Source organism: Leucoraja erinacea, chromosome 18 (genome assembly GCF_028641065.1).
Source record: "Leucoraja erinacea ecotype New England chromosome 18, Leri_hhj_1, whole genome shotgun sequence".
Classification (NCBI taxonomy): domain Eukaryota; kingdom Metazoa; phylum Chordata; class Chondrichthyes; order Rajiformes; family Rajidae; genus Leucoraja; species Leucoraja erinaceus.
The window spans coordinates 38,254,304-38,279,596 of record NC_073394.1 but is presented as its reverse complement, the minus strand read 5'-3'; the positions used below and the strand labels follow the sequence as shown (position 1 = coordinate 38,279,596).

Below are 25,293 nucleotides of genomic sequence, written 5' to 3'. Positions count from 1 at the left end.
TCATCATCAGCCAGGGTATTGAGTACAGAAGTTGGAACATTACGTTACAACTGTAGAAGACTTTAGGGAGGATGTATTGGGAGTATTGTGTTCAGGTTTGGGCACCATGCTATAGGGTCCGATAGCATTATAGGACTTGCTATGGGAAATATGTCTATTAGCTGGAAAGAGTGTAGAGAAGGTTTACAAGGATAATGCCAAGTCTCAGGGCTTCAGCTATAGGGAGAGGTTGGGCAGGCTAGGACTTTATTCTTTGGAGTACAAAATGTGGACGGGTGATCTTCTACGTAGAATCATCAAGGGAAGTGAATACATTGAATGTTTTACCCAGGGTGGAGGAATCAAGAACTGGAGGATGTAGGACTAATGTGAGTGGCGAAAGATTTAATTGAAACCTGAGGGGCAACATTGCCAGAGAAGGTATGTGCAAGAAGGAACTGCAGATGCAGAAGGTTTAGAGGGATATGGGCCAAATGGGACTAGTTTAGATGAGGCAATGTAGGCCATACCTTAGGTTAGCTTAGAGATACAGTGTGGAAGCAGGCCCTATGGCCCATCGTGTCTGCGCTGACCAGTGATTGCCCATGCTCTAGTTCTATCCGACACATTAGGGGGCAATTTACAGAAGCCAACGAACGTACAAACCTGTACGTCTTTGGAGAGCGGGTGGAAACCGGAGCACCCGGAGAAATCCCATGCAGCTACAGAGAGATCATACAAACTCTGTAATGACAGCATCCGTAGGATCGAACCCGGGTCTCTGGTGCTGTGAGGCAGCAACTCTACCATTGCACCACCGTGTTTTGGCTTAGATTTTTAATGCGGCACGGTGGCACAGCGGTAGAGCTGCTGCCTCACAACTCCAGAGACCCAGGATTGATTCTGACCTTGGGTGCTGTCTGTATGGAGTTTGCACGTTCTTCCTGTGACCGCGTGGGTTTCCTCCGGTTTCCTCCCACATCCTAACAGCGTGCGGGTTTGTCGATTAACTGGCCCTCTGTAAACTGCCCATTGTGCGCAGGGGGGCAGATGAGAAAGTGGGATAACACAGAACTAGTGTGAACGAGTGATCAATAGTCGGAGCAGACTCAGTGGGCCGAAGGGCCTGTTTCCATGCTGTGTCGCTAAACTAAACTTCCGAGCAAATGCCTTTCCCTTAAACGGCTAGAGGATCTGTTATTGAAATGCTACACAGACTGCTCAATATCTAGTCGGATGATACAGTCACAATAGGATCCCTTTGTGTGCTGGAGAGAGCATTGATATCGTTCACACATGTGCTGCAGCCATCTCTGGAAGGTGGTGGGGACAGACATTTGGTAGGATGGGGCGTGCTGTAAACAGCTGCTTTGTTTCACAGCGCATGGAAACACCAGAGCTACACTTAAGATGATTTCAATCAGGAAAACTTATCTGCAACCAAAATGGTTGTAAGGTGTTTATTGGACACTGGGACACTAATGAATTGCTTATTGTTCGCAGTCTTTAGGGGGAAAGATCTTCATTAGCACATTAATCAGTCCTGTTCTAGGTGCCATTTATTTGTAACAAAAATTATTTGCAAGAATAAATTTACTTTGAAAATGCAACGTTAAAAGTAACACTCATTCCAAATCTTTACAGCAGAAGATCAGTCAAACAGATCCCAAAATGGAGCATGAAACTCCGTTAGTAATTCCCCTGTGACCCCATGAAAGCGTAGACCTGAAATGTTCACTCATCCTTCCCCCTCAGGTGTTATTTGATCTGCCTCTTTTATATTAATTTTGATTTCTGTTTGCATTTGCCTGCCTATCCAGCCCTACCGCGGTGATCTGTTTATCGACAATGTCATTCCCTAATGATACAAACACATGGATGTCATTAGACGTTAGATTTTAAGGTTTTTACAGAATTGACAGGTCGAATACACATATTGTTCCAATTGTGCATCATAATGTTCAGCATTAGAGATTCATAGACAAATCTTTCTGTAGATCTTGCAGGAAACATGTGAAATGTTGGAATGCTGCATAGGACATTCAGTACTCAAAGGGATAACACTCAGTTCTCTAAAGAATTTCAAGTCCCAGAACAACAACAGTTTCTAAAATATTACATCTGTTTTTTAAATACTGTTTCCAAATCCCATTTAAATATGTAATGTGACATTTTTCATTCCAATTCACCGCAGCCAGATTTAATTCACACTCCCATGTATTTTACAGACTGATCCAGTTATTTTGGTGTACAAGTGTTGTCAACGACTTGTTTCATTCCTCGTCTGACAATGTATTGTATGAAACAGTTCACTTATCCTCAATACTCTGGGAAAGGAAAACACAGGAATGTGATTTGTAAGACAGCACGGTGGCACAGCGGTTTAGAGCAGCTGCCTTAAAGTGCCAGTTCCATCCTGACTATGGGTACAGCCTGTACGGAGTTTGTACGTTCTTCCTGTGACCTGCGTAGGGTTTTTCCGAGATCTTCAGTTCCCACCCACAAAAACGTACTGGTTTGTAGGTTAATTGGCTTGGTATAAATGTAAAATTGCCTCCAGTGTGTGTGTGTGTGTGTGTGTGTGTGTGTGTGTGTGTGTGTGTGTGTGTGTGTGTGTGTGTGTGTGTGTGTGTGTGTGTGTGTGTGTGTGTGTGTGTGTGTGTGTGTGTGTGTGTGTGTGTGTGTGTGTGTGTGTGTGTGTGCGGCAATCGCTGGTGGATCTTTGGTGGGCCGAAGGGCCTGTTTCCAACTGAAATAAAAAAAAAATAAAATAAACTGCTTCATATGGTGGAGATTGATAGATTCTAGATTAGTACGGGTGTCAAGGGTTATGGGGAAAAGGCAGGACAATGGGGTCGAGACGGAAAGATAGATCAGCCATGATTGAATGGCGAGGGTAGACTTGATGGGCCGAATGGCCTGTTCTGCTTCTATAATTTATGAACATGAATTGAACAATAGGACAATCAGAATTTGAAAGAAAATTAGTTACTGTTTTAGGTAAGATGTCTCCATCAGTATTCCTCCTCAAACGATATAAAATAATTTTTCCTTTCAGTGTCCGTCCAACTGTGATTTGTGGATGTCCATCACGCAGACCAGACTCCCCACCATTGACTCCGTGCTGCCTCGAAAAAGCAACCGATGATTCATTCTTAATGATTAAAGATGATGAATTCCTCCTTCCCACTCCCATCATGCAGGTGATACAGGAGATTGAAAGCGCACATCATCAGACTCAGGAACAGCTTCTTCCTGGTCCCCTCTGTTATCAGACTTGTAACCGGTCCTTCCATAAGCTGGGGTACTGTCTGATTCACCTCTACCCCATTGAGGATATTGGACTTTGTCTCTAGAACTGTGTAGGAAGGAACTGATTTAAACCAACGATAGACACAAAATGCTGGAGTAACTCAGCGGGACAGGCAGCATCTCTGGAGAGAAGGAACAAGTGACGTTTTGGGTCGGGTCCCTTCATCAGAACTATTGTGCCATAATGCTGAGCACTATATTCTGCACTCTGTGACTATCCCTTTGCTCTACCTGTGGCACTTGAGTTGTATTGATGTGTGGTATTATCTGATTTGATTGGTTAGCATTCAAAACAAAGTCTTTCACTGTTCCTCGGTACATTTGAAAATAATAAACATAATTCTTCTGCAATTTCAGCATATTATTTTTTTTTAATCTGAATGTAGAGGCAGTTCTAGTGGTATAGAAAAGATGCAATGGGATGCGTTGGGACTGAGGGTCATGAAAGGACATAGTCAGGTAACAGGCCCTTCAGCCCATCTTGCCCATGCCAATCAAGATGCCCCATCAGGGCTAGTCCCACCTCCCCACGTTTGGCCCTCTATTTACAAAGACCTTTCCAAATGCCTTTTAAATGCTGTTATAGTACCTGCCTCAACTACCTCCTCTGGCAGTTCTTTCCATGCATTCACCACCCTCTGCATGAAAAGGGTGGCCCTGGGTTCCTATTAAAACATTCCCCTTTCACTTTAAGACTAGGTGGGTAAGGTTTGCTCCAGAATTTGTCCCCTAACAATGCATGTTTGTCATTTTAATCTCACAGCTGTAGTGTATATTCCTAGTTGAATATCAGCTCATAAAACGTGCAGCAATTGTGTTTTACTCACTTTTCAGGAACCTGTTAGAATCTGTGACAGATATTAGTGACGGTACATTGAGGAACTAAAACAAAAGCCTTTCACCTGCTGGAAGTAACTTTCAAATTACCAGAGCAGAGTACGAAAAAGAAAAAGAAATATGAAAGTTCTTAAAGCATAACATGCTTAAACACAGCTGTAAAAACAGCCTGTTGAAAAATTATAACTTAATTTTTAAAAATTGAGCTACGAGGTGTTTTCTTTCAGAATAACGATCCCTCATTTTCACTCAGGCAATAAAGTTGTTTCCTGCAATCAAATTAAATTGAAATATATTTAGACAAGAACTAATTTAAGATAAGTCCAAAGACAGGAGTTTATTTAAGCTGAAAAATGTAATGCGTAATGGTATTTATTACGAAGACTTAAATACGTGTTTAATATGTATCAACTTCTTTCAATGGTCCCTTAGTTTCTCAAGTAAAGTACAAAAGTACCTGAGGAACTCAGCGGGCCAGGCAGCATCTGTGGAGGGAATGTTCGGGTCGTGTTTTGAGTTGGGACCCTTTGTCAGATTGTGGTGGCGGGGGGGGGGGGGGGAAGGAAGCTGGAAAGAGAGATGGGTGTTGGACTAAGCTAGGGAAGTGATGGGTGTAGTATAGTCGAGCAGGAGAACAGCAGGAATTACAGAGGGGGAGCTGTGAGCGGAGGTCTCACGGAACTCTGTAGGCAAACTTTGAGGAGATGTTGAGGTGAAGCAATAGAACAGAGACATTTATAGGGATTGGAACTCTGGTTTGATCCCAAATTCAGGTGCTAACATTTTTAACAACTTTGAACTTAAAGGGCACAAAACGTTGCCGGAATCATGGCAACTCTTATGTGCTGCCTCTAGAAAAATCCACTCGAGTACGAGTATGATTGTTCCTATGTATAGTAGGATTTTTACTGAACTGCATGCAAATAGGGATTTCACTACACTCAGGTACATGTCACAATAAAGTACCATTAAGCCATTGACCCTTTGTATGTGTGGACTTTGCACATTCTCCCTGCGATCGAGTGGGTTTCCTCCGGGTGCACCGGGTTCCCACCACATCCCAAAGACATGCAGTTTTGTAGGTTAATTGGCCTCTGTAAAATTGCCCCTAGTGTGCAAGGAGTGGATAAGATAAGAGTGGATGAGACAACATAGAACTAGTGTGAACGGGTGATCGATGGTCACTTGAAACCCATGCGGTCACAGAGAGAACATGCAAACTCCACACAGACAGCACCTGAGGTCAGGATCGAACCTTGGTCACTGGTGCTGTGGGGCACCAGCTCAGCACCTGCGCCACTGTGCCACCATATTTATACTTCAACTTAGTTTAGTTTTGTTGAGAAATACAGCGTGGAAACAGGCCCTTCCGCCCACCTAGTCCGTGCCGACCAGCAATCACCTGTACACCAGTTCTGTCTACAAGGGACAATTTATAGAGGCCAATTAACCCACAAACCCACATGTGGGAGGAAAGTGAAGCACTTGGAGGAAACCCATGCGGTCACAGGGAGAACGTGCATACTCCACACAGGCAGCACCCGTAATCAGGATTGAACCTGGGTCTCTGGTGCTGTGAAGCAGCAACTCTACTGCCGCACCTACTTGTGTTGTAACAAGTATAAATATTACAGTTCTTTATCATATCTGAGTAAAAATATATCAATCCCCAACAGGCCATAATCATATAATCAGCCTCATGTTGAAGGCTTGCAATCATTTGCTATATATAAATTGGTGACAACTCTTGGGTACAAAACAGCAACTGCATGCAAAAGATTATCCATTACTTGGGAGGCTCATTGGGATGGTCTGGTGTAACGAAGAGCTAAATGAGTTCAACTCCTTTTCACACTTGGCACTCCAATGCAGGATTGAATCTAAGACGTCCTACATGGAACAGTACAGCACAGGAACAGGACCTTCAGCCCGCAATTATTGTGCGTAACATGATGCCAAGACCAACTCTTATCTGCCTGCACAAAACCCACATTCCTCCATTCCCCCAGCTGAGTTTTGGAAGAGATCTTAATCGAAGATTGGGCGTGGATGTAAATGAACATTAACATTTTGATTGTTCTGTCCAAAGACCCCTTGTGTAATCAGACATCCTTCATTCCTGAAAGGTTATCAGAGTGGCGTGGTGGCGCAGCAGGTAGTGCTGCTGCTTCACAGCACCAGAGACCAGGGTTCCATCCTGACCTTCTGACATCCCAAAGACGCGCGGGTTTGTATGTTAGTTGGCTTCGGTAAAATTATAAATTGTCCCTAGTGTGTGTGGTGTGCTAGTGTACGGGGTGATCGCTGGTCGGCGCGGACTCGGTGGGCCAAAGGGCCCGTTTCCACGCTGTATCTGTAAAGTCTAAAGTTTAAACTCATTGCAAGCCATTCACAGTTGTCTATCCAACTATTGATTGTGCTCAGTCAAAATTAATACCCACCCATCACATTGTGAAAATAAGATAAAACATTTATTTTCCCTTTTGATCAACAATTTTGAAATTCTTTGGGCGTGGCATGATCGATGGTCGGCATGGACTCAGTGGGCCGAAGGGCCTGTTTCCTTGCTGTATGGCCACATTAAACTAAATATTCTCAAATTATAGATCACGCAGAAGATGTAACATGAACTTTTTAAAAAAGCATGAAAATGGGAATTTGCTCCAGTTAATTGAATTTCTGATTTTTATAAATATTCTATTATCTTAACAGCTATATTTCACCTCAGCATTTCTCCATATAGAGTCATATAGCACTGAAACAGGCTACTCGGCCCAACTCGTCCATTTACGCTAGTCCCATTTGTCCACATTTGGCCTATATCTCGCTAAAGCTTTCCAATCCATGTACCTGTCCAAATGTTTTTTTTTTAAGTGTTATTATAGTCCCTGCTTCAACTACCTCCTCTGGCAGCTCGTTTCATATACCCACTAGTTTAGTTTAGTTTAGTTTAGTTTAGAGATCCAGCACAGAAACAGGCCCCTCGGCCAGTCGAATCTGCACCAGGCAGCAATTCCCGCACATTAACACTATCCTGCACACACTAGGGACAATTTACATTTATAGAAAGCCTTACAAACCTACAAACCTTTGGAGTGCGGGAGGAAACCGAAGATCTCTGAGAAAACGGGGTGAACGTACAAACTCCGTACAGACAGCACCCGCAGTCGGGATCGAACCCGGGTCTCTGGCGCTAAAAGCGCTGTAAGGGAGCAACCACCATGCCGCCCACTCCTGGTAAGCGGCTGTGCATTCATCCTATCTATTCCCTTCTATCAGTTTTTTTTAACCTCTCTTCCTCCCACTCTATCAGTCACATTTCTGTAGTACCGCTTGCCTGAGCCTTGGCAGTGATCTGCCGTGTTTACACAAGCATTGTTCATTGACAGAATGACTGGAAGGCAAAGCAATCAGACGGGGCGGTTAATAAAGCGGGCAGCAAGCACCGTGCTGTTAGATCAGGACATGCAAGAGAAGCGGACAGAGGAGTGAAATGGTGACGCAGTCACAATTAGCTGAATGGAATGAAAACTCTCTAGTCTTGCTACGGAATCTGGAGAGGTTATTCTATCATTCAGCCCTCAAACATGGAGATTCTTTAATGACATCCAGTTATAGTTTGCCGATTCTGTCATTGGGTTTTAATGACTGAAAGCAGCTCAGTGCCGACAGCTCAGAAGTGATGGGATGTTTTGACTTGTGAAATGTCCCTCCATATAGCATTACATTCAACAAGCACTTGTATATAATTAGTTAGCATTATGGTTTTACTACTTTGCAGTTTGCTACCAGCCCCAATTGTCTTTCCATATCAAAAAGGATATTATATTTCTGCCGAGCTAAAGTAATGTTTTTTTTTTACTCTGACTTCTAAGTTACAGACCGTTCTTGAAGATAACATTTGCTTATCTCTCCTATCTCACTGGGACAGTATTCCATAATGCATCTAGTCACCTAACTCACTAATAAACCCGACTCAACAGCAATAACAAATAAATATATTAAGCGAAAGCACCTCAAGTCAAGTCAAGTCAAGTTTAATCGTCACATACACATACGAGATGTGCAGTGAAATGAAAAGTGGCAAAACCTTTCCATAAACCTTTGTTTTATAGAACATAGAACATAGTTCAACTATCTTAAATTGGCCTTTATCTGACTTCAATGTTATAGCTTCAATGTCACACCCTGTATCCTTTACAGTATCTGGGTCCTTGGTATTCCAAATATACTAAAAAGATCCCAATTGTAATTAAGTTTACTGTTGCAAAATAACTGAACGTTTCTCTTCAGGAGTCAAGAAATACTCCCCAGGCGTATGCAGACACAAGTAACTGCAGATGCTGGAATCTTACGTAGAATACAAAGTGCTGGAGTAACTCAGCGGGTCAGGCAGCATCTCTGCAGAACATAGAGGGGAGATAATTCGGGTATTTTTAAAAGTTTTTTAGTGATACAGCGCGGAAATAGGCCCTTTGGCCCACCGAGTCCGCACCGACCAGCGATCACCCCGTACACTAGAACTATCCTACACTCTAGGGACAATTTACAATTTTTTACCAAAGCCAATTGACCTACAAAACCAAAGCACCCGGAGCAAACCCACATGGTCACAGGGAGAACGCACAAACACCATACAGACAAAACCTGGTCAGGATCAAACCCGGGTCTCTAGCGCTGTGAGGCAACAACTCTACCGCTGCACCACCATACCATCCCTGGCATCTGATGAAGAGTCCTGAGCTGAAACATCACCCATCCACGTTCTCTGGAGATGATGCCATACCCGTTGAGTTACTCCAGCACTTTGTGTCCTCCCCAGGTATACATCGATTAGGCAAGGATATCAATGAAATATAGTCATACAGCTGAGAAAACGGTCTCCATACAATGTACTGAACTGATCGAAACATAGAGCCCTGCTGGTAGTGATAATAGACAATAGTCAAGTCCAGCCGTCACATTTATTTATATAGCACATTTAAAAAATAACTCTCGTTGGCTAAAGTGCTTTACATTTGTATAAGAATAGTATAACAAACAAAGTACATACATATAGCCCTCGCTCAGAGGACGCCAAGAAAGGCTTGGGAGTACAGACGGGTTTTTAGTCTTGATTTAAAGGAGTCGATGGAGGGGGCTGTTCTGATGGGAAGAGGGATGCTGTTCCACGGTAGACAATAGACAATAGACAATAGGTGCAGGAGTAGGCCATTCGGCCAGCACCGCCATTCAATGTGATCAATACTGATCATCCCCAATCAGTAACCCCGTTCCTGCCTTCTCCCCATATCCCCTGACTCTGCCATCTTTAAGAGCCCTATCTGGCTCTCTCTTGAAAGTATCCAGAGAACCTCCACCGCCCTCTGAGGTAGAGAATTCCACATACTCACAACTCTCTGTGAGAAAAAGTGTTTCCTCATCGTTCTAAATGGTTGTTTAAATAATTGTTGTTCTAATAAGTTCAAGAAGGAACTGCAGATGCTGGAGAATCGAAGGTAGACAAAATTGCTGGAGAAACTCAGCGGGTGCGGCAGCATCTATGGAGCGAAGGAAAGAGGCAATGTTTCGGGCCGAAACCCTTCTTCAGAATGAAGACTGGTGTTCTAATAAGTTGTTTAAATAATTGTGCAACGTGCCAATACATGACTACAACACCAGTAGCAACACAAAGAAGATGCAGAAGATATTTTTCACTTTGAGTTTCTACTGCCCATGTAATTAAACTAGAATTAGGAGACTCTCAAAGTAACAATTATACATCAGAAAACATTTTTTATATATTTGCTGTAACAAATTCTTAAAATAAAACATTCAATAAGCTTTCAATTTGCCTCTGTGTTATTTCTTGTTGTTTGGAGATTAGGTAGTTAATGAGATGTTACAGCAAATAGCTTTCTTTACACAATGCTATGAAATTATGATGAATGAATTGCAGAGATTGAAAGGAAACTCCAGACACAGAAACTTGAAGAAGACGTCTCTGTAATAATAAAATAACCAAGAGCTACTCACAGACTAGAGTCATAGAATGGTACAGTGTGGAAACAGGCCCTTCGGCCCAACTCGCCCACACTGGCCAACATGTCCCACCTACACTAGTCCCATCTGCCTGCATTTGGTCCATATCCCTCCAAACCTGTCCTATCCATGTACCTGTTCAAATGATTCTTAAACGTTGGGATAGTCCCTGCCTCAACTACCTACTCTGCCAGCTTGTTCAGACACCCACCACTCTTTGTCTGAAAAATGTTACCCCTCAGATTCCTATTAAATCTTTTCCCCTTCACCTTGAACCTATGTCCTCTGGTCCTCGATTCACCAAATTCTGGGCAAAGGACTCATTTTCCCGATCTGTTCCTCTCATGATTTTATACACTTTTATAAGATCACCCCTCATCCTCCTGTGCACCCAAGTATAGAGTCCCAGCCTACTCAACCTCTCCCTGTGGCTCAGGCCCTCTAGTCCTGGCAACATCCTCTCTGGCAAGTATTTTCTGTACCCTTTCCAGCTTGACAACATCTTTCCTATAACATGGTGCCCAGAACTGAACCCAATATGCAGCCTCACCAACGTCTTATACTACTGCAACATGACCTCCCAACTTCTATACTCAATACACTGACTGAATACTGTGAAAAGTACCTAGGCACACCCAATGCTGTGATTATGTACCCATTATTCCAAACTTTCCATTCACTTTTCAGCCAGATACCAGTTACGATGGCGGTGGAATGTGGATAAAGCAAATGTATAAATGCCCGTGATCGTAAGTTTGTGTTCCTTCTTCCCTCCATACAAGCACATGCCTCGTCCCACCAGAATATTTCAGAATATGCAACAGGAACGAAGGAGATTACAGAGAGTGTTCAATATAGACAATAGACAGTTGGTGTAGGAGTAGGCCATTCGGCCCTTCAAGCCAGCATTGCCATTCAATGTGATCATAGCTGATCATCCACACTCAGTACCCCGAACCTGCCTTCTCACCATATCCCCTGACTCCGCCATCTTTAAGAGCCCTATCTAACTCTCTCTATAAAGCATCCAGAGAATTGGCCTCCACTGCCTTCTGAGGCAGAGAAATCCACAGATTCACAACCCTCTGTGTGAAAACGTTAATCATCATTGGCGGCAAAAACAAGTTATTCATCCGCTTTGGCGGCAAAAACAAGGGGGCAGATTATTATCTCAATGGGGTTAGGTTAGGTAAGGGGGAGGTGCAGCGAGACCTGGGTGTCCTTGTACACCGGTCACTGAAAGTTAGCTTACAGGTACAGCAGGCAGTGAAGAAAGCTAATGGAATGTTGTCCTTCATAACAAGAGGATTTCAGTATAGGAGTAAAGAGGTTCTTCTGCAGTTGTATACGGCTCTGGTGAGACCACATCTGGAGTATTGTGTACAGTTTTGGTCTCCTAATTTGAGGAAGGACATCCTTGTGATTAGGGCCGTGCAGCGTAGGTTCACAAGATTGATCCCTGGGATGGCGGGACTGTCATATGAGGAAAGATTGAAAAGACTAGGCTTGTATTCACTGGAGTTTAGAAGGATGAGGGGGATCTTATAGAAACATATAAAATTATAAAAGGATTGGACAAGCTAGATGCAGGAAAAATGTTCGCAATGTGGGGCGAGTCCAGAACCAGGGGTCACAGTCTTAGAATATAGGGGAGGTCATTTAATACTGAGGTGAGAAAAAACTTTTTCACCCAGAGAGTTGTGAATTTATGGAATTCCCTGTCACAGAGGGCAGTGGAGGCCAAGTCACTGGACAGATTTAAGAGAGAGTTAGATAGAGCTCTAGGGGCTAGTGGAGTCAAGGGATATGGGGAGAAGGCAGGCATGGGTTATTGATAGGGGACGATCAGCCATGATCACATTGAATGGAGGTGCTGGCTTGAATGGCCGAATGGCCTCCTCCTGCACCTATTTTCTATGTTTCTATCATCTCCATTCTAAATGGCTTGCCCCTTATTCTTAAACTGTGGCCCCTGGTTCTGGACTCCCCCAACATCGGGAACATATTTCCTGCCTTTAGCATGTCCAAACCCTTAATAATCTTATATGTTTCAATAATATTCCCTGTCATCCTTCTAAATTCCAGAGTATACAAGCACAGCCACTCCATTCTATCAACATACGCCAGCCATCCCGGGAATTAACCTGATGGTTGTTGGGAAGAAACTGTTCCTGAAGTTTACTGTAATGTGGACACTGCCCGGTCCATCACAGCTACTGACCTCCCTGTCGTCGAAGGGATCTACAGGAGGTTCCGGCTCAAAAAAGACAGCCACCATCATCACAGCGCCAGAGACCCAGGATCGATCCTGACCTCGGGTGCTGTCTGTGTGGAGTTTGCAGGATCTCCCTGCGCTCTGGACGTTCCGGTTTCCTCCCTCATGCCCCTATTGTGTAAGGTGTGGATAAGAAGTGGGGAACATAGAACTGGCGTGAACGGGTGATCGTGGACTCGATGGGCCAAAGGGCCTGTTTCAACGCAAGCAATCAATCTTGCCAACCTCCGAATGTTTCATGCAGCTTTTTTTGTGACATTTTATACTCACAGGATCATTTACACCATTGGTAACATTAAACAGATGTTATTCCCATACATGAACATTCTGAACATGGTTAAAACATCAATTTCCTTCACAAATATAATTTAACATGTGACAAAACTCTAAACACATTGAATTAGTTTCGCCGAGTTAATTTGAATCTTAATTGTTTTGAAATCCAGGCTATGTAGCACAATGGGATGAAAGAAGGGGAGGCTTTTATCTTCACACAATGATTGATTAATACATACATACTGTAAATGCTTATAATCCTACTTGGGCCATTCATTAAACAATAATTAGTCAAGTCATCGGAACTGAAAGGCTCATAGCTTCAGGCACGATTAGTAACTGCTGAGGAGTCACATTCCCTCTGGGGAACTTGTACTGCAGTCAATCTTAAGGGAAGGAGTGGCCTCCAACATACAGCAATAGAACAAGTCTTCATTTTGTTTCCTTGAGTAATGGATCATTTAGTGGAAATACAGTTGCTGATATCGTTGCTGCTTGGATGTTATCCTTTTTTTCTCGCAGGCAGACTTCTGTCTAAAGCATTTATCCAGTGAGATTGACACAGTCTATTATTTTAACGTGTAAATAGGTAAATGTTGTGAACATGAGGTTACGAGTCCAGTCTCCCTGAGGCAACCGCCGGCTTCAAACCCATCTCTAGCCGGTTGCAGTTAAGAGATATTCTTTCTACGCAGTTTAATTTGGTTTTGAGATACAGCGTGGAAACAGGCCCTTCGGCCCACCGAGTCCACGCCAACCATCAATCACCCATTCACACCAGTTTTTTTGGAGGGTTTTTTAATTATTTATTTCGAACAGAATAAAAGAATAAAGAGCAAGTGTGAAACAGCATACAAAAAACAAAACAAAAATATTTATAAAGTGTCAAAAATAATATCTATAAATAAATGAAATCGTATGTGTCCGAAAAGGAGCAGGAAGAAGCCAAAGCTTATTAATTCCCACCCCTTATTCAACTGCTTGTAATTATCTTATACAAATTTAGCAGCTATATGTACACCATATGTACACCAGCCACTATATGTACACCAAATTATTTACATTTATACACTAATCAAATGTTCTATGTTAACCCACTTATTCATCAACTCCCTACACACCAGGAGCAATTTACAGAGCCAATTAATCTACAAACCTGCACGTCTTTGTGATGTGGGAGGAATCCGGTGCACCTGGAGGAAACCCACGTGGTCACAGGGAAAATGTACAAACTCCGTACAGACAGCACACGTAGTCGGGATGGAACCCGTCTCTCTGGCTCTACGCTGCACCACTGTACCGCCTATCAATATACTTTTCCCTTTATCTTATCAATATACGTATTCCTTTTATCCTGTATCTGTACACTGTGGACGACTCGATTGTAATCATGTGTAGTCTTTCTACTGACCGGTTAGCACGCAACAAAAGCTTTTCACTGTACCTCAGTACACGTGAAAATAAACTAATCTAAATGACTCTATCCTATCAATATACATTACACTTTTCCTGTCATGTATAGACATATATATGTTTTAGTTTAGAGATACATTGCGGAAACAAGCCCTTCGGCCCACTGAGTCTGCACTGACTAGCGATTCCCGCACATTAACACTATCCTATCCTACACACACTGGGGGCAAGTTACAATTTTACCAAGCCAATTAGCCGGCAAACTTGGGGAGTGTGTGAGGAAACCGGAACTCCCGGAGAAAACCCACGCGGGTCACAGGGAAAAGGTACACCTCTGTACAGACAGCACCCTTAGTCAGGATCGAACCCGGGTCTCTGGTGCTCTGAGGCACCACTTCCTATTTAAATCGTCTTTTCTACATGCTTCAATGTACAGTAGCTTTCTATCATCTACGCACTATTGTTTGCAGCATATAAATGAAAAGCCTTCATTCAGTAGCAGTCACTTTCAGAGGCACCACTGACTCAAGCCAAGAGTTACATTTTCGATGCCAGGATCCCGGAGTTTGAGGAGGCTCAATATTACTGCGCTGTTTTTGCATTACTCCCTCCCTTCCATGAAAAATCAAATCATTTCACACTGAATCGCTGCCACCTGTTTTGTATTGTAAAAAGTAAAACATTTTTCTGGCAGCCTACCCATTCGGGCTTTAGAGCATTACTTGGTAGCTTCATTCACCCACTGGAAACACTGTCTACACACTGCCAATCATACTTTATTAGTCAACTGTAACACTGCAAATACCACGCTGTCACATTTTATGTGGATGAGCTCTTTCCAGAGATAGAAAAATGAACATACCCAACAATAAGAAGCAAGAACCATGTCAAATTTTCTGGAAACCATACACACAGCCATTATTTCAGCTGCATGACTCAAGCTCGACAGCAGTTCCCATAACAAAAAGCCATTTTCGGCTTAAAGAAAAATCAGGAGTCTCGGCTGCAATCTGTTTGCGTGATTGTTGCCACTTGCCATTGTTCCTCAGCGCTGATACATCAGCAGCGAAACCAGTTGACAGTAACTGCTGAGGCAATGTATGCACAGTGTTGACAGATCTGTATCTGATTGCAAACGGGACTAACAAATGGGTATAACTGAGAGGCGGGTGACAGGATCAAGTGTACAGAATCAAGCAGAAAGAAGAATTACACCATGGGGCGGAACAGTGGCACAGCGGCTGTGGAGCTGCTGCTCACAGTGTCAGAGACCCGGGTTCCATCCTGACTTTGGGTGCTGTCTGTGTGGAGTTTGCACGTTCTCCCTGTGACCACGTGGGTTTCCTCCGGGTATTCTGGCTTCCTCCCACATGCCAAGAACATGCGGGTTTGTAATTACCCCTAATGTGTAGGGAGTGGATGAAGAAGAAGGATAGCATGGAACTACTTCAAACGGGTGATCGCTGGTCGGCGTGGACTTGAGCCTGTTTCCACGCTGAATCTCTGAATCTAAAAGCTCTAAATACTTAACCCAAGGGCCTCAACATGCCATCTCAATGGTTATTAAGAAGATGGTGTATTTGAAAGGTGCAAACATTTTATTCAGGGTCACAGTGGAAACATGGAATAAAGTTTGCAGGTTTATCAACAGTAATAGCACAGCGGTAGAGTTGCTGCCTTACAGCGCCAGAGACCTGGGTTCGATCCTGACCTCGGTTGCTGTCTGTACAGAGTTTGTACGTTCTCCACGTGTCCTGCATGGGTTTTCTCTGGCTTCTCCGATTTCCTCCCACGTACTAAAGACGTACGGATTTGCAGGTAAGTTGGCTTGGTAAGATTGTAAATGTTCTCCAGTGTGTAGGATAGTGTTAATGTGCGGGGGTCGCTGGTCGGCACAGACTCAGTGGGCCAAAAGAACTGTTTTTGTGCTGCATCTCTAAACTAAACTAAACAAAAAAACGAAACTAAACAAAAAGCAAAATAAATTCTGTAAATGTAGAAACACAGAACTGCAGATGCTGTGCTACACTAAAGGGCACAAAATGCTGGAGTAACTCAGTGGGTCACTCAGCATCTCTGGAGAACATGGATAGGTGACGTTTCTAACCTGTGAGTTACCGCTGAGTTACTCCAGCGTGTCCTTTCAACTGATATTCTCCGCACTTAATATTCTCGGTGAGACTTCAGCGTGCAAACCAATGGTCATGTCGGCCTCAATAACAAGAATGTCTACACATTGAAAGTACTTCACTCTGGCCATGAAAACCCCCTGAAGCAGTGAGGACATCAAATATATTAGAAATCTAGGCACATTTTCTTTCCACACCCACTATTTTTTTTGCATTTGACATTCATAGATTTCAAGTGCAGGATATGAAAGCTGGTGTTAGTTGGTGCAAGGTTCACAGATACAATTCAGCCATCAATGATGTGCTGATTTTTAAATGCAATGGCAATGTTATATTGTTGTTACAGTAATGCAGCAAAATACATGGCTATTTGGAAAGCAGAGAAACAGAAGATAATGGTTGAAGCAATTGAAAGGTACAGCATGGAAACAGGCCCTTCGGCCCACGAGTCCATGCTGACCATTGATCACCCATTCACACTTCTATGTTATCCCATGCACTTACTACACACTCAAAGGCCATTTACAGAAGCCAATTAAACACCAAACCTGCACGCCTTAGGTGGCACAGTTGCACCGTGGTGGAGTTGCTCCCTTAGCACGACAGAGACCCAAGTTCGATCCTGACCTTGGGTCCTATCTGTATAGAATTTGTACGTGCTCCCTGCGACCACGTGAGTTTTCTCCGGGTACTCCGGTTTTCTCCCACACTCCAAAGACATACACGTTTGTAGGTTAATTGGCTTTGGTTTATAAAAATGGAAATCGTCCCTAGTGTGTAGGATATGCTAGTGTAGGGAATAATCGCTGGTGGGCCGAAGGGCCTATTTCCATGCCATATCTCTAAAGTCTAAAGTCTTTGGGATGTGGAGGAATCTGGAGGAAACCCATGCGGTCACAGGGAGAACCTGCAAACTCCACACAGACATCACCTGAGGTGAGGGCCTGTTTCCATGTCATATCTCTGAACTAAACCTAAAACTATAGTTGATACAAAGATCCAGAAGAAAAATCATCCTCAGATGCAAGGTCTTTAACATACAACACATTGGCTCGATTGCAATCATGTATTTTATTTCTGCTGAAGACACCCAATGCTGCTCAGTGGGTCAGGCAGCATCTCTAGAGAGAAGGAATGGGTGACGTTTCGGTTCGGTTCGAGACCCTTCTTCAGACTCAGGGGAGAGGGAAACGAGAGATATGGAAGGGTAAGGTGAGAAAAGTTCCACTTAGTTTTCACTGACTTTCCGCTGACTGGTTAGCACACAACAAAAGCTTTTCACTTTACCCGACAATAAACTAAAACTGAATATAAAGCTAGTTATCTCCTTTGATGCTGAATACGAAAAATTAATTCTTATTTTTTGGCTGAATTAAATTTGAGACCAGAGAATAGTTCAACCAGGGTATACAGACACATTTCCACTTCAAAGTTACACACTGTCCTTACATTTGTACTTTTGCGTTTACAGTGTTATAATACATCTCTTTATGCCATTGCATTGTAAGGAGTTTACATTGCTTGTTTCCATTAGAACTTTAAAAATAGGATTTTTATAAACAGTTCACAAGAAGTGAGCACAGATGTAAGATTTGTCATACATTCCAGATAAATGTTGATGGGATGGTGCTGTTTATATTATGATACTCCCAGAAGTTAACAGTGTTACATCCTGCATGTATACAGCCCAAGTAGAGGCCCATAAAGATTTAACTGCAAGAGGTATATCACAAATTCAATAGATTTATTATTAGCTATTTTAACTAAAGCACTGGCATTTATGTAGCACCTTTCATAACATTAGGTGGCCCTTATAGCCATCAAGTATCATTAAAGAGCTATGTTATAATGTGGGGGAATGTAAAAGCCAATACTCATATAAAAATGTTCCCAGAGGTAACAAACAAATCATGTCCACATAATCCGTTTTAGCGGGTGAGAGATATGAATGCTGATCAGAAATCTCTTCCCCAAAATAGCAGTATATTTAATGCTTATATAAGAGGGTTTTGATTTGACACTGCATCTGAAAGAAGGCATCACTGAAGGAAAAAATCACAGCTTCAGAACCAGATTGAAACAGCAGCTAAGACTGTGTGCTTAGGGCCGTGAAGCAGAATCTGTGTTCAAAACTTTCTGACATGTGGTTCCACATTCGGGTTTTTTTCGAGATGGAAACAGGCCCATCGGTCCACCTACTCCACGCTGACCAGCGACCACCATGTACACTAACGCCATCCTACACACACAAGGACAATTTACAATTTTTACCGAGGCCAATTAATCTACAAAACCTATACGTCTTGGAGTGCGGGTGGAAACTAGTCCACGCGGTCATGGGGAGAATGTTCGAATTCCATACAGACAGCAACCGTAGTGGGGATCTAACCCGGGTCTCTAGCATGTAAGGGGGCAAAACTCTAACGCTGTGCCATCGTGCCGCCCCTGACTTGTTTTATAATATTATTAAGCATCTACAAACCAGTGCCGCCACCAGGACAACGGACCGTCATCGTCAAATAAAGACCCTAACATTTGCAACAACTCCGAATGTGGTGCCAGGAACTCTTGTGTGCTGCCTCAATGTGACGTACTATTCAGAGTTTTAGCTCTTAGTTTTAGAGACACAGCATGGAAACAGGCCCTTTGGCCCATCGAGTCCATACTGCCCACTGATCGCCCATTCACTAGTTCTATGTTATCTCAGTCTTACATCCTACACACCAGGGATCATTTAAAGTGTGAGAATCTGGTCTATGATTTTGTTCTAATAAATGCTTCCATGTTTGATTTTTTTTAATATGTACCTCAGTAATTTCATCTTTAATTGTAAATTAAATGACCTTTAATTTTCGGGTGGGATTTTAAAAGTTTTCAAGTGCTCTGCTTAACCAAATAACTGAGTAAAACCCAATTGAAAATTCTAGCTAAAAACAATTAACGATATTAGCAGTTCACAGATTAAGTGCAGTCTGGCAGTTTATAATGTTTCCTGTTCATTCATTTAAACAAAACATATAATTCCTTCCTTAACATTCAAAATTAATATTAAAAGCTTTTTTTAAATTCTTTAGATATCAGGAGGGGAGGAAAAAGAGGGAATTGCCTTTGCAGGTGGAAGAGAACTACTATATAGATTCATATCGCATCAGGCAAAGATCGAGTCTGAGATTTGGCAAATTAATTGGTTAAAAGCAAAGTTAGAATCCTTTTACTGCATGGGGATTTTCCCTTCAAAACCCAAACACGCTTTACCTTGATCCATTGAATTAATGATATCACTCTGGGAAGATTAATTATTTTTAAATTGTTCCTGCCTTTCACACTGAGTTTGATGAGCGTAATTTTAAATATTCCACTACACCTGTCTTATATCTTGAAGTGGCTGCCCTCAATAATTACAGCAGCCTCCTTGATCATTGTTAAGTACTTTAAGAAGTTTAACATTCAGAGATTTAGCATTTGGAGAGTGCCAGGCGTCTTGAAATTAACCACTCTCTTGTTGGAAAGAGACTGCAGGAAGGGGTGGGAAGAATAGAAATTTAAACATTTATAGACAATAGACTATAGGTGCAGGAGTAGGCCATTCAGCCCTTCGAGCCAACACAGCAATTCAATGTGATCATGGCTGATCGTCCCCAATCAGTACCCCGTTTATCTTAACGTTTACTACCCCCAAGCTAGTAGAGCTGTTGCCTCACAGTGCCAGAGTCCCAGGTTCGATCCTGAGCTTGTGTGCTGTCTATGTGGAGTTTGCCCGTTCTCCCTGTGACTGCATGGGTTTCCTCCGGGTGCTCCGGTTTCCTCCCACATCCCAAAGGGTTTGTAAATTAATTTGCCTGTGAGAATTGCCCCCAGTGTGTAGGGAGGGGATGAGAAAGTGGGATAACATGGGACTAGACGGTCGGCGCCGACTCGGTGGGCCGAAGGGCCTGTTTCCTTGCTGTGCATGCCTATCAATTGACAGATAATCATGTAACAGTATAATTACTGTACCTTACCATTATTCCAACAATGCCGCTACTTTATGAATTTCACTCTGGTTGTTGTGGGATCGGTTCTGTGTGTTCTTGCTCACTAATTGCTTTTGGCACACTTAAATCAACTCTAGGAGATGTCGCCAGGAACCAACAGAATTAGGTTGTCTGACTTTACCATATTTCATCTGAGCCTTAATTGTTAACTGTTTCCAAGCCCAAATGAGCTGGAAGGATTCCAAAAAGTTGGTGCAAAGATATTTATTCTGTTGTACACCCTATATTGGTATAGAAGTTGCTACAGCCACCATGGGCAATTAAGGCAACAATCCTGACTGCGGGTGCTGTCTGTACAGAGTTTGTACGTTCTCCCCGTGACCATGTGGGTTTCTCCGGGTGCTCCGGTTTCCTACCACACTCCACGCACATACAGGTTTGTAGGTTAATTGGCTTTGGTAACATTGTAAAATTGTTTGTGGTGTGTACAGGTTAGTGTACGGTGGGAGCACTGGTCTGCATGGACTCAGTGAGTAGAAGGGACTGTTTCCACGCTGTATCACTAAAGTCTAAAGTATACATCACTTGGATCTATACTTAAAGAATGTTGGCATATATCCTGGGTTATAGTCATAGGTGTAGAGGGATATGGGCCAAAAGCGGGCAGGTGGGACTAGTGTAGATGGGGAATCTGTTTTAATTTTTTTTTATTATTGGAGATAGGTACATAATCTATTACATCATTACTGTTACATCATTTTTAAATTGATAATATTGTCAGTTATTATTACATTGTCTCCAATACTTTTTGCATTTTTCTTCGTTTTTTTTTATAACTAGATAGAGCTAAAGGGATAGATGAAATAGAGAGAGGGAAGAAGGAAAAAGAAAACTAAAATAAAAAAAAAAAGGACTAGCACCCGGACTAAAGATTGGATGAAATGCTATACTTCGAAATGTACGAACATATCTCGAATGATGTTTTTAAACTCTAACAAATTTTTCCATTCTTCTTCAATTACCTCTAGATGGGGAATCTTAGCCTGCAGGAGAAAATTGGGCCGAAGGGCCTGTTTCTGTGCTGTATGACTCCAGGGCTATCGTGTTGAAAGGTGCGATTGGGTTAGTACCATTCCTCTGCTGTACAGAAATGATGGGCAGAAAGGCCGTCTCTATTGCTAATCTTTCTTGATTCCATGAACAGAAAGTGTTGCTGATGTAAAACGCAAATATTAATTATCCCTTTTTGAACCCTATGTGAAAGCATGGAGTTGTTAGATCGCCTTGTCTGTTCAGCTCCGCGATGCCTTTGCAATCTATCAACAGCTTCATGAACCCATCAACAGCCTTGTTAATTCATCAGCAATTTCCTTTAGTGAATGTGGTCAAAATATACAAGCCCTGCCACCACAGACCGAGACACGCGTACATGCAAGATGTCAAATTTTCCTACACCCTTTCTCGCAATGAGGTAATGTTGACTCATTGAGCTTGCGAAGGCAAGGGGAGAGCAGAAAAAAACCAATTAGGTGTCAAATTATACTGCCAATGGCTCCCTGGTTTGTGATTTACAGCTACCTGACAGTTTAGCTGTTGTAATATGACTTGTTTCTACTATTGAGGCCAATCAAATTGTCACACACACACTGCAGAAAAAGTGTACCATTTTTGACCAACACTGCGCAAAAAAACCCAGTAAAACGGTTAACCAGGCTTGGGCTCAAAGGTAAAGTCATAGTTGCAGTTATTTAATTAGTACCCAACACACGAGGATTCGGGAAACTCCCAATTACCGTTATTTGATTAAAGTCAAGAAACCTGAAGGCACTTGAAAGCGGGATTTAGAATCGGTAAATAGCCTGAGTTAGTATTATCTGTCGTTTATTCTCCCAATTGCTCAACTCTTTCACTCCCCTTCCCATTCACACACTGACCTCTCCGTTCTGGGCCTCCTCCATTGTCAGAGTGAGGCCACACGCAAACTGGAGGAGCAGTCCCTCATATTACGCTGGGACTAGCTTACAACACAGTAGTATGAGCACTGAATTCTCTAATTTTAGGGAACAAAATCCAAAGGTGGTACAGCAGTGCAGCGGTAGAGTTGTTGCCTCACAGCACCAAAGACCAGGGTTCAATCCTGACTGCAGATGCTGGCTGGACCGAGTTTGTACCTTCTCTCCTGTGACAGCGTGGGTTTTCTCCGGGTGCTCTGGTTTCCTCCCATACTCCAAAGATGTACAGGTTTGTAGGTTAATTGGCTTTGGTAAAAATGTAATTTGTCCCTGGTGTGTGGAACGGTGCTACTGCTGGACAGCGTGGACTGGGTGGGCCGAAGGGCCTGTTTCTGCACTGTATCTCTCAAGTCTCAGGTAAAGTCTAAAGTCTATATATTTTTATGATAACCTTTTGAATGCCCTGTACTTGTTGAAGTTTAGAAGGATGAGTGAGGGGGGACCTTATTGAAACTTACCGAATAATTAAAGGCCTGGATAGAGTGGATGTGGAGACGATGTTTCCACTAGTGGAAGAGTCTAGGAACAGAGGGCACAGTCTCAGAATAAAAGGATGTTCCTTTAGAAAGGAGATGAGGAGGAATTTATTTAGTCATGTGAATGTGTGTAATTCATTGCCAAAGACTAGCAGGCCGTCAATGGATATTTTTAAGGCGGAGATTGACAGATTCTTGTTTAGTATGGAAGAAAGCAGGAGAATGGGGTTGAAAAGGATGAATGGCAGAGTAGATTTGATGGGCCGATTGGCCTAATTCTGCTTCCAGAACTTATGAACATAGACAACACACAAAAACATAAAAACATTTTAAAAAATCACAAAAAGTTATGAGAGGCATAGATAAGGCAAACAGTCAGAATCTGTTGTCTTAGAATTAAAATGTCAAATACTAGAGAGGATGGCTTTAAGGTGAGAGGGGAAAACTTTCAAGGAGATGTGCTGGGCAAGTATTTTGACACAGAGGGTGGTGGGTGCCCGGAATGCGCTGCTAGGGGTGGTGGTGGAGGCAGATATGATAATGGTGTTTACGGGGCTTTTGGATAGGCACGTGGATATTGAAGGAATGGAGGGGCGTGGATTATGTGCAGCAAGATTGTGGGCCAAAGGGCCTGTTCTTGTCTTGTACTATTCTATATTCTATTGATACGGGACTGCACAGTGGTGCAGCGGTGGAGTTGCTGCCTTACCGCGACATAGATCCGGGTTCAATGCTGACTACAGATGCTGTCTGTACGGAATTTGTATGTTCTCCCAATGACCACATTGGTTTACTCTGGGTGCCCTGGTTTCCTTCCACATTACAAAGAGGTGGAAGTTTGTAGGTTAATTGGCTTCTGTTAATTGTAAATTGTCCCTAGTGTGTAGGATAATGCTAGTGCACTGGGTGATCGCTGGTCGGTGAGGACTCGGTGGGAAGGGCCTGTTTCTACACTGTATCTCTAAAGTAAAGTCTCAAGCCTAAATTGATGGGGACTAATGCTCTTCACCGGATTGCTATGTTGTATCTGCTTGTAAAGACTGAAGCATGAATATGAGACCGAGCATTGCAGCATTAATTGGAAGTTGCCAGCACGGAATGTAAAATGTGACCTGATATAGCAACATCGCGGGCTGCTGAAGTGAAATCAATAAACGTACTTGTAGAGTCGCCACTGAACTTTAATACAAGAAAACCTCTGTAAATCTTTATTTTCTCTTGCACAAACATTACCGTGATTGTGCAGAATGTGCCTCAAAGTGAAACACTTTTATTGACCCACTTGGAATATGAGATTGTGCATCCAACAGCAGAGATGTACAATCTCATATTACATTTCACACTATTTAAAATAGATCTCCTGCGCTGAATATCACCTGAACATTGAACCTTCTGCATTGAGCTATTAATCCGACCCTGGTCTACCTACCGAGTGTATTCAGAAACATATCAGACTATCAATTGAATGCTGTGGATGCTAAAGCGACTATCAAAGATAATTTATGATAAATCTATTGAGATCCTCAAGTCAGATACACGTCCTCAATTCAAATACACGGTCCATATTTCATCAAAATAACATTATGTTACCTATTTTGGAGCTATTTTTGAGAGAAAAGAAAAACAAAGTTACAGGATGCCAGTATATTGCCAAGCAATACAAAATGAGACTGTTAAAATCACCATTATAAAAACAGAAACACAAACAAGTTGGGACAAGCTGAGAATTCATAAGGCTAAGTTAATGTAGGTTCTAAAAATATAATCTTGGTTTGAACTTCTTTTCATGCTGTGGAAAAATGTTGGGTACAATAGCTTGCTGTCAGACGAACAATGTTTACATTGACAGGGGTTGGAGGCAGAGCAGAATGAATGAAAGCACAGGTTGTTCCATCACGAGCAAAATTTTCCTGAGCAGAAACCTGCAGCTCGCACACAGTTGAGAGACAGTCTTTGTACAGGCGGTGTGTAAAAGCAGTCACTTGCCATGGTTTCACTTTCCATGATTTACAACACCCTTCCATTTTCTTTTGCCTGTTGATCGACGGGTTCAAACATCATCTGTAACCTTGTCCTGGGGCCAAATACTGATAAGACAGGCTAACAGTTCGCTGGCGGAACATCCCATGCGATATTCCGTATTAATAGTAATACTCTTACTTATATTAATATAATAATATTAATAATAACATTAGTCTGAAGAAGGGACCTGACCCGAAACATCACCTCTCCGTGTTCTCCAGAGGTGCTGCCCGACCCGCTAAGTTACTCCAGCACTCTGCTTCACTCTTACTAATAGTCATTTCCATGAAAAGATTAATGCAATCCAAAAATAAAATTGAAAATCGAAACGCTAATTAAAACAAAAGAAATTCATAAAATGGGAAACACTATTTTAAAAAGAAATAAGAAAACCAAAAAAATGAAATGCTAGTTTTTAAAAGAAAAAGGAAAATTTGAAAACTGAAACACTAGTTTTAAAAAGAAATAAGAAAATCAAAAAAAATGAAACTAGTTTTAAAAAGAAAAAAAGAAAATCGAAAACTGAACCACTAGTTTAAAAAGGAATAAGAAAATCGAAAAATAAAA

The 25,293-nt window shown here is 42.4% G+C and overlaps 1 protein-coding gene across 6 annotated transcripts in view; it reads right to left on the bottom strand.

The window, feature by feature from the left end:
- Positions 1 to 25,293, bottom strand: part of sox6 (SRY-box transcription factor 6) — a 428,636-nt gene that overhangs the window by 402,231 nt on the left and 1,112 nt on the right. The gene's annotated exons all lie outside the window — the stretch shown is intronic.